The sequence below is a fragment of the Hyaena hyaena genome, unplaced genomic scaffold (assembly GCF_003009895.1).
Source record: "Hyaena hyaena isolate Hyena2069 unplaced genomic scaffold, ASM300989v1 scaffold_667, whole genome shotgun sequence".
NCBI classification, from domain to species: domain Eukaryota; kingdom Metazoa; phylum Chordata; class Mammalia; order Carnivora; family Hyaenidae; genus Hyaena; species Hyaena hyaena.
In genome coordinates, this window is record NW_024081297.1 from 527,914 (window position 1) to 542,713 (window position 14,800).

At 41.1% G+C, this 14,800-nt stretch overlaps 1 protein-coding gene across 5 annotated transcripts in view; it reads right to left on the reverse strand.

Annotated features, from left to right (window-relative positions):
* The window catches only part of SYTL2 (synaptotagmin like 2), a 114,143-nt gene that overhangs the window by 71,992 nt on the left and 27,351 nt on the right, over nucleotides 1-14,800 (reverse strand). The window contains exon 1 of one of the 5 annotated variants that reach the window (XM_039217045.1): nucleotides 13,899-13,941. The exons of the other annotated variants lie outside the window; for them this stretch is intronic. The gene's annotated coding sequence lies outside the window, so the exon portion shown is untranslated. Of the gene's footprint in view, nucleotides 1-13,898; nucleotides 13,942-14,800 lie in introns of those variants that run through there. 5 annotated transcript variants of the gene reach the window in all.

Genomic DNA, 14,800 nt, shown 5'->3' on the forward strand with positions numbered 1-14,800 from the left:
ACTCACCTCTGCCATTTCTAGGTAAGTTTGGCCTTATGGTACTCATAGGAACAAAATATTTTCATCAAGCCTCAATCAAGGACAAGATCCTAGGCCATGTGAGGAAGGCAATATCACACACAACTAACCGTCCTGCAAGTACTATATCAAGTACTAATAAAGGAGGCACAAACCAAATATGGGGACTCCAGGGATTTAGGAAGGAAATAACATGAGGTGAACCTTGAAGGCTGAATTAGAGCTGGGAGCAGGAATTCTGGGCCAGTGTACTGAGCCGTGAAACCATAAAGGGATTCAAAAAGAAGGCCGGTAACCAGAGTATGGGGTACAAATGGGGAAACAGTACCCAGGGTCAGACCACACAGGGAAGGGAAATGCCAAAGAAGGGAAATTTGAACCTGAATTTTTCACATTTTCCAGTCTTGATAAATGTGCCAGAACCACTCTTTTAATTTTCTTGTATTTTCTTGCTATATCAGGATTCCAAAAGATGAGAACAGTGAAGAAAGAAAGGAGCTGGGGATATGGGCAGCTGAAATTCATTTTAAATTTCATACTTGGGCCAAAATCTCAAATCTTAAAAAAGGATGACAATCGACAAAAGGAATGATTTGCCATTGACCATGTATCAACAAGGAGCTTTAAGACATAGTAGAACAAGGTTCATCTGACATTGCACAGACCATGGGTTTTTATTGATTATCCAGTTTGGGAAGCACCAGAAGCCTTGTCTAAGTTCAAAATGCCAGAGAGAAACTTCCTTTCCCTTTGAAATGGCAGCATCCACCACAGGCCCAGATATCAGTTTAGGAAGAGGAAACCATATGCTCCCAAAGTTCTATAGTATACTCAATAACTGCCTTAAGGGAGTTTATATTCTAGAAAGGAGTACAGATATTGAACAAGTCTAAGAATTCCTACAAAACAGAAGATCAGGTGCTTTAAAACTCTTAACCAGGGCACTTATTAATGAAGAAATACAATCCATGTCAACTTTAAGCTCTATAGTCACAACTAAATTGGGAGTTCTATCACTTTAGATATGTTATTGCTTGTATCTAAATGTGGCTGTTGAGTAGCAGATTCCCAGACTTTGCTCAAGACCTACTGAATCAAAATCTTCAGGGCTGGGGCCCAGGAATCTGCATTTTCTAAAATGTTTCCACATGATGCCAGATGTTAAGCCAGGTCTGGGAATAACAGCTATGAAGGATTCCCGATGGGTTAGAAACAGATGGTGACTGGTTAGAGAGCAAAGCAATTAGTCAAAGTTAAACATGTTCAATTGTATATCAACTGTTTTCCAGCTGTAACAAAAGCAAACCCAAAAATGGGAGTAACAGCTGAATCATAGTCATAACTTGTTTTTTGTGCAGATGAGGAAGCTGAGAAGCAGAGGGGGTAAAACAACTGCTTAAGGTCACACAGCTACCTAATGTGAGTGCTAGGTCACCCAGAGGAGGCCTTCTTTATCTTCTAGAACTTGTGCATCTTCAACCTAAATAAGAATTTGTAAATGAACTACTATGCGGATTGAACTGCATTTCATAGCACCCCTGAAGCCAGCACATTGACAACAGTAGGCATTACAGGTGAGTTCTAGATTTAATTCTTTTCTAGGTTTCAAATTCAGAGGAAGTGCAGCAACCAGTTGATTTATTAACCAGCTGGAATTAAATCAGGATCATAAAGTTAACTGAACTATAGCAAATCACCAACTCAGACTTTAAAAGGATTTCATAAAGCCTCACTTTTGTACAATCATGTACATTCCTCTTTGGGAATGAGAAACTCTCCAAATGTACTAACTCAGGGATTTCCAAACCTGGCTGTACATTAGCATCAACCTGAAAAGCTTAAAAAAAAAATATTAGCTATGCCCAGGTTGCTTCCTCCTCTAACCCCCTGTGACACTGATGTAACTGGTCTGGGGTCAGACCCTGGCTGCCCAGGTGATTCTAATGTGTGGCCAGTGATGAGGTTCTTGAACTAACTGGTCCTCTTTTCTCTCTGGGCCCTGCTCAAATCTAAGACCTCGAGATGAGGCACGCAAGATGCCCAGGGCACAAAACTCAAGGAGGCAAGGTTGTGTGAGCACAGCACTCTGCCCCTGAAGCCCCCCACGAGTGAGGCCTCATTATCAGTGAGGCCTCGTTATCAGTGAGGCACCTAAGGCACAAAATATAAGAAGACACTCATTTTCAGTCAGGGTGCCACAAATCCAGTATCAGTACTTGCATGACCTTGTGTTCATAGATTCTGTGCCTTGGGGGCCTCACTTTCTTCACCCCAGACCCAGGACCTGTTCACATCCCTCTGGTCAGGCCATTAATTATCCCATCAAAGATACATAAATTTCCCACCATGTGCAAAGTCTTCCTTGCTCCTTTTTCTCTACAGAGACTCTCATTTTGAAATGGAAACAGGTAAATTAATGCCTACCACATCCATTTACTAGGCTGCTGTGATGGAGCATAACACACTGGTTTGTGCATAAAAAGATGATGGGAAGAGTACTGATCTTTTATTCGTTCCTTGGCAGCTCCCTGATGATTCTGTCTATTGTTTGATCTGTACCATGTGGGCAGCAAGACGTACCATACAGAGTCATTGTGAGGATGACATCAGACTGTAAGTTAAATGGTCTGGGACACAGTAAGTGCTCCATAAATACCTGTTGACAATTAATCTCCACATTTTACCAACTCAGTCACCTTTCCATGGTACCTTGAGGTCACAGTGTTATCGCTGCTGTTTTTGTTTTCCTCATTAGACTGTCTCCCATCTTCTAACCTCCCACCCCATTTTAAGAAGGAGTCAAATTCCTGGTTTCTGCAAGCCTTCCTCCTGGGAGGTGGCTGAGGAGATAAAAAATCTTCTAAATTTGGGATAGGGGGTTGGCAGTAGAGAAAGAAGGTGGGAGGATATCATTTTTCAATTACCAAAAATTCTTCTAAATCTTCTCTAGGCCTGGACTTCAGCATTGGAAAATCAAAAGTCAGGAGTCTGATATCTTGGCCTCTAGGTCTACATCAAAATCCCTCATCTAATTCTGCTTCCTCTGGTGGTGGGCAAAGAGGCACTTAGGCATCCCTGGGCCCCAGCACCTAGCATGGTACCTATCACAGAACAGGTGCCTCATTTATTGAATAAAGGAAAGAAGAAAACAAGATTAGAAGGAAAAATCAAGACAGTAGCATAGTGAAAAGGCCTGGAAAGGTTTCAAGAGTGAGACAACAAAACTGTGACATGTAATCTTCCATGGATATATTTATTCACTCTCTGTGGTTGACGGAATCATGGTCCTCCAAAGAAGTTCACATCCTACTTCCTGGAACTTATGGAAATGGTACATGGCAAAAGAGACTTCATGGATGTGTTTAAGTGAAGGATCTTATGGTAGGGAGATTATCCTGAATTATCTAAGTAGACCCAGAGCAATTACAAGGTCCTTTTGAGGAGGAAGCAGGATGGTCAGAAGGAGAGAGAACAGGTTTAAGAATGAAGACAGGTTGGAGTGATGTAATTTGAAGGTGGAGGAAAGGGCCATGAGCCAAGGAACAAAAGCAGCCTCTGAGAGCCGGAAAAGGCAAGGAAACAGATTCTCCCCTAGAGCCTCTGGCAGGAACTCTATTCCGCTAACTCCTTGATTTTGCCCTGGAAGACCCATTTCAGACTTCTGACCTCCAGGACTCTAAGACAATAAATTTGTGTTGTTTCAATCCACTATGTTTTTGGTAATTTGTTAGAGCAGTGACAGGAGCCTGACACAGTGTGAGGGCAGATGATGTCCTGATTCATCTCTGAGTCCTCAGTTTGTTGCCTGGGACTCTGTTGACTTCGTTCATCCTCATAAACTACACTCAGGCTGACACTTTCCTCCCTATGCCCTCCAGCCCATCGGTTGCCAGGTACAGTTGACTGAACCTCCAAAATCTCCCTCCAGCTCAACCCTTTCTCTCCTTCTCTACCACTCACTAAGAAGGCTGTAATGGTCTCTGAACATAGCTCCTCTCCTTCCTGATCCTCCCTCACTTCTGTCTATCGTACACAATCTAGCTAGATGCACAGTCCAGAGTCCCACTTTGAGCATACCATACCTCAATTTAAGAACTTTCCCCAGCTCTTCCTTGATGGCAGAGTAAATAAAAATTCCTTCTCATTTCCAGCTCCCTATCAACCTAATTTCACAAATCCCAGCCCAAGCACTCCTCAGTAAGCACCTTGACACTACCATCCTCAGACCTCTGTTTCTGCTGTTTTCTCCACCTAGAATGTCATTCCCTTCTATCTGCACACCTCCAAACCTTATCCCTCATCCAAGTCCCAGACTCAATGACAGACATCTCCTCCATGAAGCTACTCCTGCAGCTCCCTTTCACCTCACAAATACTCCGTCCACAAGCTTGTGATAATTACTTCTTTCACTGAGCCCTCATGCACTTATCCTTACATCTCCCTCTGAAGTTGGAAAGAGCACAGGCTCTAGAGTCACATAGACCTAGGTACAATGTGACCCTCTGGTGCATGTTACTTAATTTCTCTGAGCCTCTGGTTTCTCATCTGTAAAATGGGTATCATATCTATCTCACTGGGTTGTTTGGAAGATTAAAATTCATATCTAGATGCCCAGCACAATAAGTATTCAATAATTACATCAACATTATAGTAATTTATACACATATCAAATTCCTACTCCTAGACTTAAAAATTTTTTTAATGTTTTATTTATTTTTGAGAGAGAGAAAGAGAGAGAGAGAGAAAACAAAAAGGGAAGGAACAGAGAAAGAGGGAGACACAGAATCCAAAGCAGGCTCCAGGCTCTGAGCTGTCAGCACAGAGCCCAACTCGAGGCTGAAACTCAAGAACCAAATCATGAGATCATGACCTGAGCCAAAGTCAGAGGCTCAACCGACTCTTTAGGGGAAGGATATATGTCCACTTCATTTTTGTAGCTACATAGTATCTAGCCGGTAGCAGTGAAAATCTTTTAAATACTGAATAAGTCAACGAAGTGTTAGGAGCATCTCTGTAGTCTTCCTGTTCCACAGATACTAAGGATGGCCTCGTTTTTCTCCATTTTAGAAAGAACAGTACACTGATTCTCTTTCTGATCATCAAGGTTAGCCTTCTTAAGATGGCAACTTTGCAAGACCTATTCTGTTTAGTAGTTAATGCCTCTAAACCACTATTCATCCCAACTAACAATACTCACTGAGCATTGTTTTCATTAGCATAAGTTATACATTGTTATTTTAATGTTCTTGAATTCTTGTTCAGAAAACAACTGCTGCTCCAGAGCTGGTGGGATAGTGTTCACTTTTACTCCATCATATTTAGGTGTCTCATGCTGGAGATTCTCCTTCATTCCCCAGTTGGGTATGCAACAGAATCATGTTCCTTTAAAGGTATTCATTCCTTAAACCACTTATGTGGAGGAGAAACTTGGCCCTTTATTTCTCAACCTAGTCGTCAGCATCATGAAGGGGAAAGAACATGATATTTAAAGTCAGAAGATCTGGTTTGAAATCTAGTTACCTACTTAATAGCTCAGCGACCACAAACGTAACACTTACCTGAGTCTCAGGTTCCTACCTCTAAAATTGAGAATACACACTGCCCATCTCCCTCAATGAATCACTACAGGGGGCTAATGGGACCATATATGGAAAGACATTTTATCAACTGCAAAATGCTATACAATCATATTTATCCATTCACTTTCTAACACAGAATGAGCTCTATCCAGGAGACTAGATAAGAAGAAAGATGCATAGTGCATTCTAGAAGAAATGAAGAATGCTGTCATTCCGACTGCTTTCTTATAGACACTCCGCCATCCCAGACAGTAGTGCTGTAACTGTAGATGCCAAATAACCACAGGCAAGAGCCCCTCACAGGAATCTTAAGGAGCATCTGTCCTGATATCTATAAAGTGTTTGGAGGTGATATTACTGAATGAAAGGTGCTATTTCGTGTAAACATCATGTAATAAGCATCACCTCTGCCCAGGCATGAGGTCAGACTCTTTACATATACGACATCCTTAAATCATCAAAATCCAACCATCCTTCAAGGTACTTGCTGTAATCCAGAAGGAACCTCACTATGATTGAGAATGTATGAAAGATCACCAACCACATCTAAGACAGCACTCAACATTAAAAACGACAGCAACTATCCTAATCCGAGTTTAGTTTTCCCCAACTCTAGTCCCTTTATTTATTTTCCAGGACAGCCTGACTCAGACGCAGTACAATGCCTCACAAAAGGGTAAAAGCTCTAATGAGCAAATCTCATGAAAAATTCAGCTGGTCTTTTGTAGAAAAACAGCTGGAGCTGACCTTAGAAATTCCACTAATTCCCCCTACCACATGGCCTAAAAATAGCCAAAGAGCATTTCTAGCTAGTGATGGCCTTTCCTTTAAAGGACATAATATGCAAAAAGGCATGCTGGGGTCATTAGCCCAAACCATGAAGTCCCCATGATAAATCTTTGGCCAAACATTCCTGTGAGAATCTGCTTCACAAGGTCAACATTGAAATTTCACTGTGAAGGTTCCCCCTGCCCTACCCCTCAGGCACCACTGAGTCTGTTTAAAGATGAACACTAATTACCTCTGTGGCCATGAGTACGACACTTCCCTTTCTTTGGCCTCAGTTTCCAAATTTGTGAAGTGAAATGGTAGACTCTGACCTCTAATGTCTCTTCCTGGCATAAAACCTGGGAGGTACATTCCAAGGCTCTTCATTTAAATCCCTCAGTGTTACATGGACCCCTACAGATCTGCTCCCTGCTTCCTCTCCATTTTCCCCCACACCAAACCTTGATGTTCCTTAGATTTACCTCTTATACTTTTGTGTCTTCAGAATATGAAACCCTCTCTGCCTATAATGCTCTTTCCAAGCTTCATTAACTCTTACTCATCTTTCAAGTCAGAGTCCAAGTGTCACCTCCTCAAAGAAGGTGGGTCTAGCCCCTTCCTCAGAAGCTGGGTTAGAGTCTTGGCCTCTGTGGTCTTGCTGACCTTACAAGCCTAAGTGACTCTTGAAAATAGACATTCCATGTCCATCTTCTCCATGTTTCCAATATCCAATCCTGTGCCTGCCATTTGATGTTTGTGGATTCTGTACCAAATTCCACCAAAGTACCACAAGACCAGAAATTGTGTTTTTTTTCTTTTTACTGTATCACATTTTATCTTATTTTTATTTTATTTAAATCCAAGTTAGTTAATATATAATGTAATAATGATTTCAGGAGTAGAATTATTAATTCATCACTTACATAGAACACCCAGTGCTCATCTGAACAAGTGCCCTCCTTAATGCCCATCACCCATTTAGCCCATCCTCCTACCCCAAACCCCTCCAGTTTGTTCTCTGTATTTAAGAGTCTCTTATGGTTTGCCTCCTTCTCTCTTTTAATCTTATTTTCAGAAACTGGGTTTTTTAAAGTATTGTTTTCTCTATTCAAAAAGTGAGAAAATAAACTATCACCAAACCTTTGCCTTATTAGGGAAAAATATATACAGCTGTTTGGAATTACAATCTTTGCAGACCTTAAAAATATATATTACATTTTCCCTGAGAAACCTCTCTTTTTACCATCTGAACCACAATGTTTTAAAAAAGGAGATTCAAATTTAGAAATGATGTGCAACTTGGTGGGTTTTGGTTTTGGTTTTGATTTTTTCTTTCTTTTTTTTTTTTACTAAGAGGAAGGAAAATTTCCAAAAGGGATATATTATACACTCATCTTTCTGAAAATTCTCAGCCAACCCCTGGAATACCAGATGAAAAGCAGCAAGAAAGAATGTGATCTTGTATAGAAATGCAAAATGTCTTATTAACCACTAATAACATTAAAAGGCATGTGTAAGTACCTGTATTATAGAAGATTTAAAAACTAAGTTATTTAATACAATTAATAGGTAGGAATTGGACTTGGTGAAAGAGTAGAAGAAACAGACATTTTATCTTCCTTCAATACCTCCTTCTATCTTTACATACATTATCTCTCCAGCATAAGGAAACCAGCAAAGTAGGCAATGTTATCTGTGTTTTACAGATGAGGCAAGTGAAGTTCATGGAGCTTAAGGGAGCTGCCTGTACCCATATTGCTTCTAAGCCACACAGTTGGGATTTGAACCCAGGTCCACCAAGCTCTGAGTTCTGTCCAACACAAAGGAAGAGCTCTGGCAAAGGTGAACAAAGGAAGGGCCAGGCACGCAGTGCCCTGAGAAAGAACCCAAGGATACAAAGAAGAGCTGGGGTTTCCCTCAAAACTCTGAATACACAAAGCTCTGAGCTTTTCAGTACATAATGCTGTTAAACTTGTTGTATAAAGCAACCAGTTATAAAGGGATTTTTTTTATTCTTTATGTGATCTCAATTTAGCAGCACATATAGAGAGCAGGCAGGGAGTATGATGTGGCAGTACCAGCAAATCTATTTTCCTAAAGTCTCATGAACAATGCAAATTCTTGCACTGGTGAGAGCTTTACAGTATTAGCCAAAGCCAAAAGATGATCGCTGACACTTTTTTAGCTGGGGTCAGCCTGTGCCCTGCTGGGAAAAGCAGCCAAAAGACAAGTGTTCTGGTCCCTGATCTGCCACAAATGACTGAAACCCTTTGGTGTCTCTCACCTCTCTGAGGGCCCTCACCTGTAAAATGAGGTATGTGCTCTCTGATCACTCAGATATCTTCCAACTGTATAATTTTTTTTCCTCGTGGGCATAACATCAAACAGCCAGAAGGAATTCCAACACCACTACCAAGCAAGCTGAGGGAGAAAGAGAGGCAGAGGAAGATGACTGGAGGAAAAAAAGTGATTCTGCTGCCCAGTGCAAATGCCTGTTAGAAACTAAACATTTTTGGGGCACCTGGGTGGCTCAGTAGGTTAAACGTCTGACTTCAGCTCAGGTCATGATATTGCAGTTTGTGAGTTTTTGCCCTGCGTCAGGCTCTGTGTTGACAGCTTGGAGCCTGAAGCCTGCTTCAAATTCTGTGTCTCCCTCTCTCTCTCTGCTCCTCCCCCACTCATGCTCTCTCTCTCTCTCTCTCAAAAATAAACATTAAAAATTAAAAAAAGAAACTAAACATTTTTATATAAGATAGAGCTATATTGAGGTAAGGGATGTTAATTAGGAAAATAAGATTTAAAAATTGACAGAAGTCTTCCTTCCCATCTTTCTGTCCCTCCCTCTGTCCATCCTTTCTCACTGAAAGTGTACCCTGTTTGGGAATGGGCTAGGTACCACCGACACAACTGTTAGGTAGTAAGACCTGGTTCATGTTGTCAGGAAGATTTTGGCTGACAACAGTAACAGTTCCCATTTGTACCATGTTGGGAGTTTACACTATACTCCGGCATATGCATTCTTCACAACAACCTTGGCAGTGAGGGAGGGCAGGTAGGAGTAAGCACCATAATAATTCCCCTTTGATTTATGTGAAAACTGAGATTCAGCAAGGTCAAGTGGTTTGTCCAACATCGCACAGCTGCTAAGTGACAGAACTGGGAAGAGAATACATTTACAAAAGGGGAAAAGGACTACAGACAAAGGGAGCATACTTCAGAATCAATTATGTGAAAAGTGGGGAAGTGAGGAGATCAGACCAATGACTGAGAAGTGAGACTTGAGATGACCTTTGAACATGAGGTAAGATTTAGACAATTCACGCCATACACTCACTGAATTCAATGCAGAAGACAGCACAGCACTACTTTAGAGAGTGGAGTGCAGAAAAACCTAAGTATGTCTATATTTAAACACACAGAAGCACATTGTCTTTCATTTAAGAAGTGGTCATTCTTTAGTCATCATCAGTAATCAGCATGTGTGTGCTCCGAGTATTTTCCCCAGCAGCAGAAACGTGTGGCCTTTTCCTTTGGCACGCACAGTGGGTATCAGGGAGAGGGTCACATGGTGTTAAAGGATATATGATCTGTACCCACTGAGCCAGGGTGAAAATTCCTGACTGACCTTGGCACTCTTGATCCTTACTGTAGATACCTGAGCTAACTGGCCCTCTCAGTTAAATATTCTTCTCTGTGGGTGTGACTAATCACATGGTTTTACAGCAAGCCTGCCTACCCTTGCATCATTGCTCCCAAGGCTCAAGAATGTAATTAATGAGCAGCCTGGACCCATTCCTATGGTGGGAAGTGAAGGAGGAAAATGTCTGGGAAAGATTTCAAGGTGATGATAGAGTCTCAAAATTACAGAAGAGCTTAATAAAGGAGGCCCAGTACTCTGTGCACCATGCAGAAGGGGATGTAAGCCAAAAAAAGCAGAACTGGGGAGACTTTGGAATCAGGATGAAGGTTCTTGAGAAGAGGCTTTGGCACAATGAAGGGTGAGTTTCAAGTTAAACTACAGACCTACAGGTGGGGAATTCAGATGACAGGAGTCCTAAGGTTTACTCCTAGCAGAATTCCAGGTCTTGCTAGTGACACTTCAGTCAGCCTCCAGAATTCAGGTTCCAATTTTTTTTTTTTTCTAATCAGGTTACATCTCCAAGAACACCTATTTCATCAAGAGTTCTGAGATTAGGGGCGTCTGGGTGGCTCACTCGGTTGAGCATCAGACTTTGGCTCAGGGCATGATCTCACAGGTTGTGGGTTCGAGCCCTGTGTCGGGCTCTGGGCTGACAGCTCAGAGCCTGGGGCCTGTTTCAGATTCTGTGTCTCCCTCTGACCCTCCCCTGCTCACGCTGTCTCTCTCTCTCTCTCAGAAATAAATTAAAAACATTAAAAAAAAAAGAGTTCTGAGATTAAATTCACAGGGTACAGGTGATATTAATCAATCCTGTTTCACCCTCAACCCCAAGTAACTGACAAGCAGTAGGGATGAGTGAAAGCAGAGACTATATGATAATGGTACCCAGGAAGTGGCATTGGAGGTTGGACTCGAAGCTGGGAGTTACTTTTTCCACCACATGGAATTTAAATCTCTTCCATCACATCAGAACCCAGTACTATCTGCAGAGTAAATACAATGACCAAAGAGAGCTACCAAGTTAGAGAGCAGAACCTTTTCCAGCATCTTTCCAGCATCTTGAGGTGCTTATCAGAAGGCAGCAAAGCCTTCCATAGACATCCACTGATGGAGATTTAAAGATCTGTCCCTAAGCAAGTGCCTAACAATGACTAAGTGAAGAGGAACAAAATAGACACTCATGCACTCTATCTGTCTAAAATGCAGTATATGTTGATACATATACATGCAGGGATATAGGTAATATATGTAAATTCTTAGTTCTCAGTCATTTGCAACCAATTTATGAAATCCTGAGAACCCTTCAGTCTACTGTTACATAGAGAAAGCTAAGCGGTGTGGTTGCTAAGTTACTGACTACAAAACCAGGATTCTGGTGCCCAAGTAGTAGGCAAAATCAGGCACACTCCCCCATAAAAGATGTCCTAACAAGGCTTATTTTGGTTTAGATATAGTTGTTTATTGGGAGGGAGGTAGCAGGATTAGATGCAATATCACTATTTTCTATTTTCTATTCAGATTCACCATGCTGGAAGGCTGCCAGAACCATCACACCAAACCCTCAGTACCATACTCTAAGGAAGGTGCCATTGTCATTCCTACTTTACAGAAGATGAACTGGGCTCAGAGAAGTGGAGTAGCTTTATCCTGTCTGTCTTCTTAAATACTATGTCATATATGTGCATACTATAGATATCAATTACAAACTGAGATAATAGAATTTGAAGTTTTCATTTCAAAAATTAAAGACAGATGGGTCAGGTGATATTTATAAAATCTCATTATTCTTTCCTTTTTTTTTTTTTTCCCTAACAGAGGTAAATCTTAAATAGTCAAGCTATAATAGAAAACTGAAAATATTTAGGTAAAACACTTTATCCTTAACTTTGACTTCGGAAGAAGATAAACACTCATAAATTTTTAATCAACAAAGGTTGATCAGTAAAAAACTCCTAAAACATGCCATGTGCAAGAGATTCACCAGGTGCATCACACCGCAGAGAGGAGCTATGATTATGGACAACCTGTGTTGGAAAAAAAAAATCCTGGGACTCAGGCAAGGTCAATTTTACTCCCAGTTCAGTTGCTCCCTAGCTATGTGATGTTGGGCAAATCGCTAAACCTCCAAGAGCTTCATTCTCCTCATTTGAAGAATGAGGGTGAAGAAGACAGGCTTTCTCAAACACCCCTGCCAGCAATAAAACACTTAGATTCCTATTGGTGAAAGAGCAAAATTCAGGCCACAGCAGAATTTGGTTACAGGACACCATGTCCATTTGGTGACAGGGACCATGGCCCTGTAACTCATGAGTACTACTTTCATTTCACCTCAAAGCCTGGCTAATTCCATCCCAACCTTGCAGGAGCAAGTTAACATAGCCCCTCCTTCAGTAGTGCTCAAGCTCCTCTAAAGAGTGTGATATTTTGCAACCAAATTAAGTATCCTTTATTCCTGACAGTAAACAGCAAACCGGGAGTGATTAGTTATTATTAATCACAGCAATATCAAAGGTTTACTATCACTTACTATATATGCTAGGCACTTTTCTAAGCACTGTACATCATTAATTCAGTGATTTCTCACGACAACATGACAAGGTAAACATTTTACAACTAGGGAAATAGGCTTAGGAAAAATGAAGTAATAAGTGGCAGTGTAGGACTCTACAAAGGCATCCAACTCCAGGGTCCATGTTCAGGACCTCCACACAACCCTGCCTCTCCTGGACAATGGTGTCACAAAGTGCATTATCCAGATGCCTTCAATGGTAGCTTTGTAAGTCCCTGGCTCTTCTGACTACTTTCTCTCTAACCCTCCCAGACTCTCTGGCTTGGCCCATTTTCTAATCTGGCAGATTCAACCCACAGATTGCTTCAAAACAAACAGCCCAAGGAGATGAGGCTCCAGGAGCTTACAGGCTCCTGATGGAAGCTATTCAGCCAAAACAGCCATGTGCCCCTGAGCAAACTTGTTAGAATGGCCTGGGACAATGTCCTACAACCAACCCTCACAAAGTAACTGAAAATTCTTCTTTCTTAAACCCAGGGAGAACTCTAACCAAGCCAGAGGAGAACAGAAACATTTCCCCAACAAAAGCATTTGATGAACTCAGATAAATTGAGTTTAAGCTTTTGTAAAAGTTTAATGGTGGAGATGGTGTAACACAATGGTCTGAAAATAGAGCTTGGGCTTTTATATGCTGCTTAACCACTAAACTTCAGATTCCTTATGCCTTATTCTTCCATTAGGAAGGCCAAAGCCACTAAGAGGAAAAAGAGTGTGGTGAACCTCATAAAAGTATTGAAAAAAGAAATAAGCAAATCAACAGAAATGTGAAACAAAATCTCTAAAAATATGATATTCTCTGCCTTGCTCCATTTTTTTTTCATCTTAGATATAAGAGAAGGTGGGGGGGAGTGGAAGAAAACCCCAAGAAGATCAAGAAAAACTAATCAGCCTACAATGCTTTTCACTTCTAATTCTGGGCCCATAATTACATTATTCTCCCAAAATAATGGCTTTCAAATGGCACTACGATCTACAAGGGAAATAAATGATATCATCATGGGACTTAACTTTATTACATGTTCATTTTATTAAATTTATGCATATCAGAAGCATAGAAAATTGCCAGACTTCAACATTCATTTAAAAAGAAAAGAATTATACCAAAAAATCCCCCCCCCATCATCTAAACTCTTAGTTTTAATTTCTTTTTACAATCCCACAGAGCTGGAAAGGAAAATAATGTTTCCATCATCTAGATTTATAAACTAGTTTCCATCAGACCTAGGAATTACAAATGATTCACACCACAGCCTCCTGTGGCCGCAACATGCAACATTTGCATGTATTTAATGTAGTATTTTCTTACTTGGGTGTTATTACTTACTCGAACCAATCGGAAGTCAAGGTAGGTTGAAGAAAAGGAGGAGGTGAGAAAAGAGCAATTTAAGCCAGGAGAAATCCCACACTCAAGCCACACTGAAGTCACTGTCTGGTCCCCCAACACAGTGGAAAGCACAAGTGTCCCTGAAAGCTGGAAGACAAAATACCAAACAGGTCTACTCTGTGGGACCCAGTTCCACCTGAGGATAGACATTTTTGTAATTCTAAACAAAATGAAAACAAAATACATTTACTAAATACAAGAGAGGACAGGACAGAGTTTTAGTATGAGCTCAAACAAACAACACAGCCTGTTTGAGAGCAGCTGGAAATAGAAACCTTCTTTAAGGATGGAAAACAGAAGGAAAAGTATTATTTCATTTCTTCCTGAGGCATTATCTGGCAAATGTTGAATATCTTCCTAGGAGTAAAAGTCCTTGTCTACCTTTTTGTTTGTTTGCTTGTTTGTTTTGAGAGAGAGAGAGAGAGAGAGAATGTGTGTGAGCAAGGGAGAGTGACAGAGGGAGAGAATCTCAACAGGGTCCCATGCTCAGCACAGAGCATGACACGGGGCTTGATCCCACAACCTTGGGCATGACCTGAGCCCAAATCAAGACTTGGATGCTGGGAGTGCCTGGGGTGTCTGTTAAGCATCTGACTCTTGATTTCGGTTCAGGTCATGATCTCACAATTTGTGAGTTCAAGTCCTGAGTTGGGCTCTGCACTGTGAACATGGAGCCTGACTGTGACTCTCTCTCTCAGCTACTCTCCTGCTCACTCTATCTCCTCCAAAATAAATAAATAAAATTAAAAAAAAATAATTTAAAAAGGGTGGGACACTTAACTGACTGAGCCACCCAGGACTCTCCCTCCCGCTCATTGTCTGTCTTTTATAAAAGAAAAGCA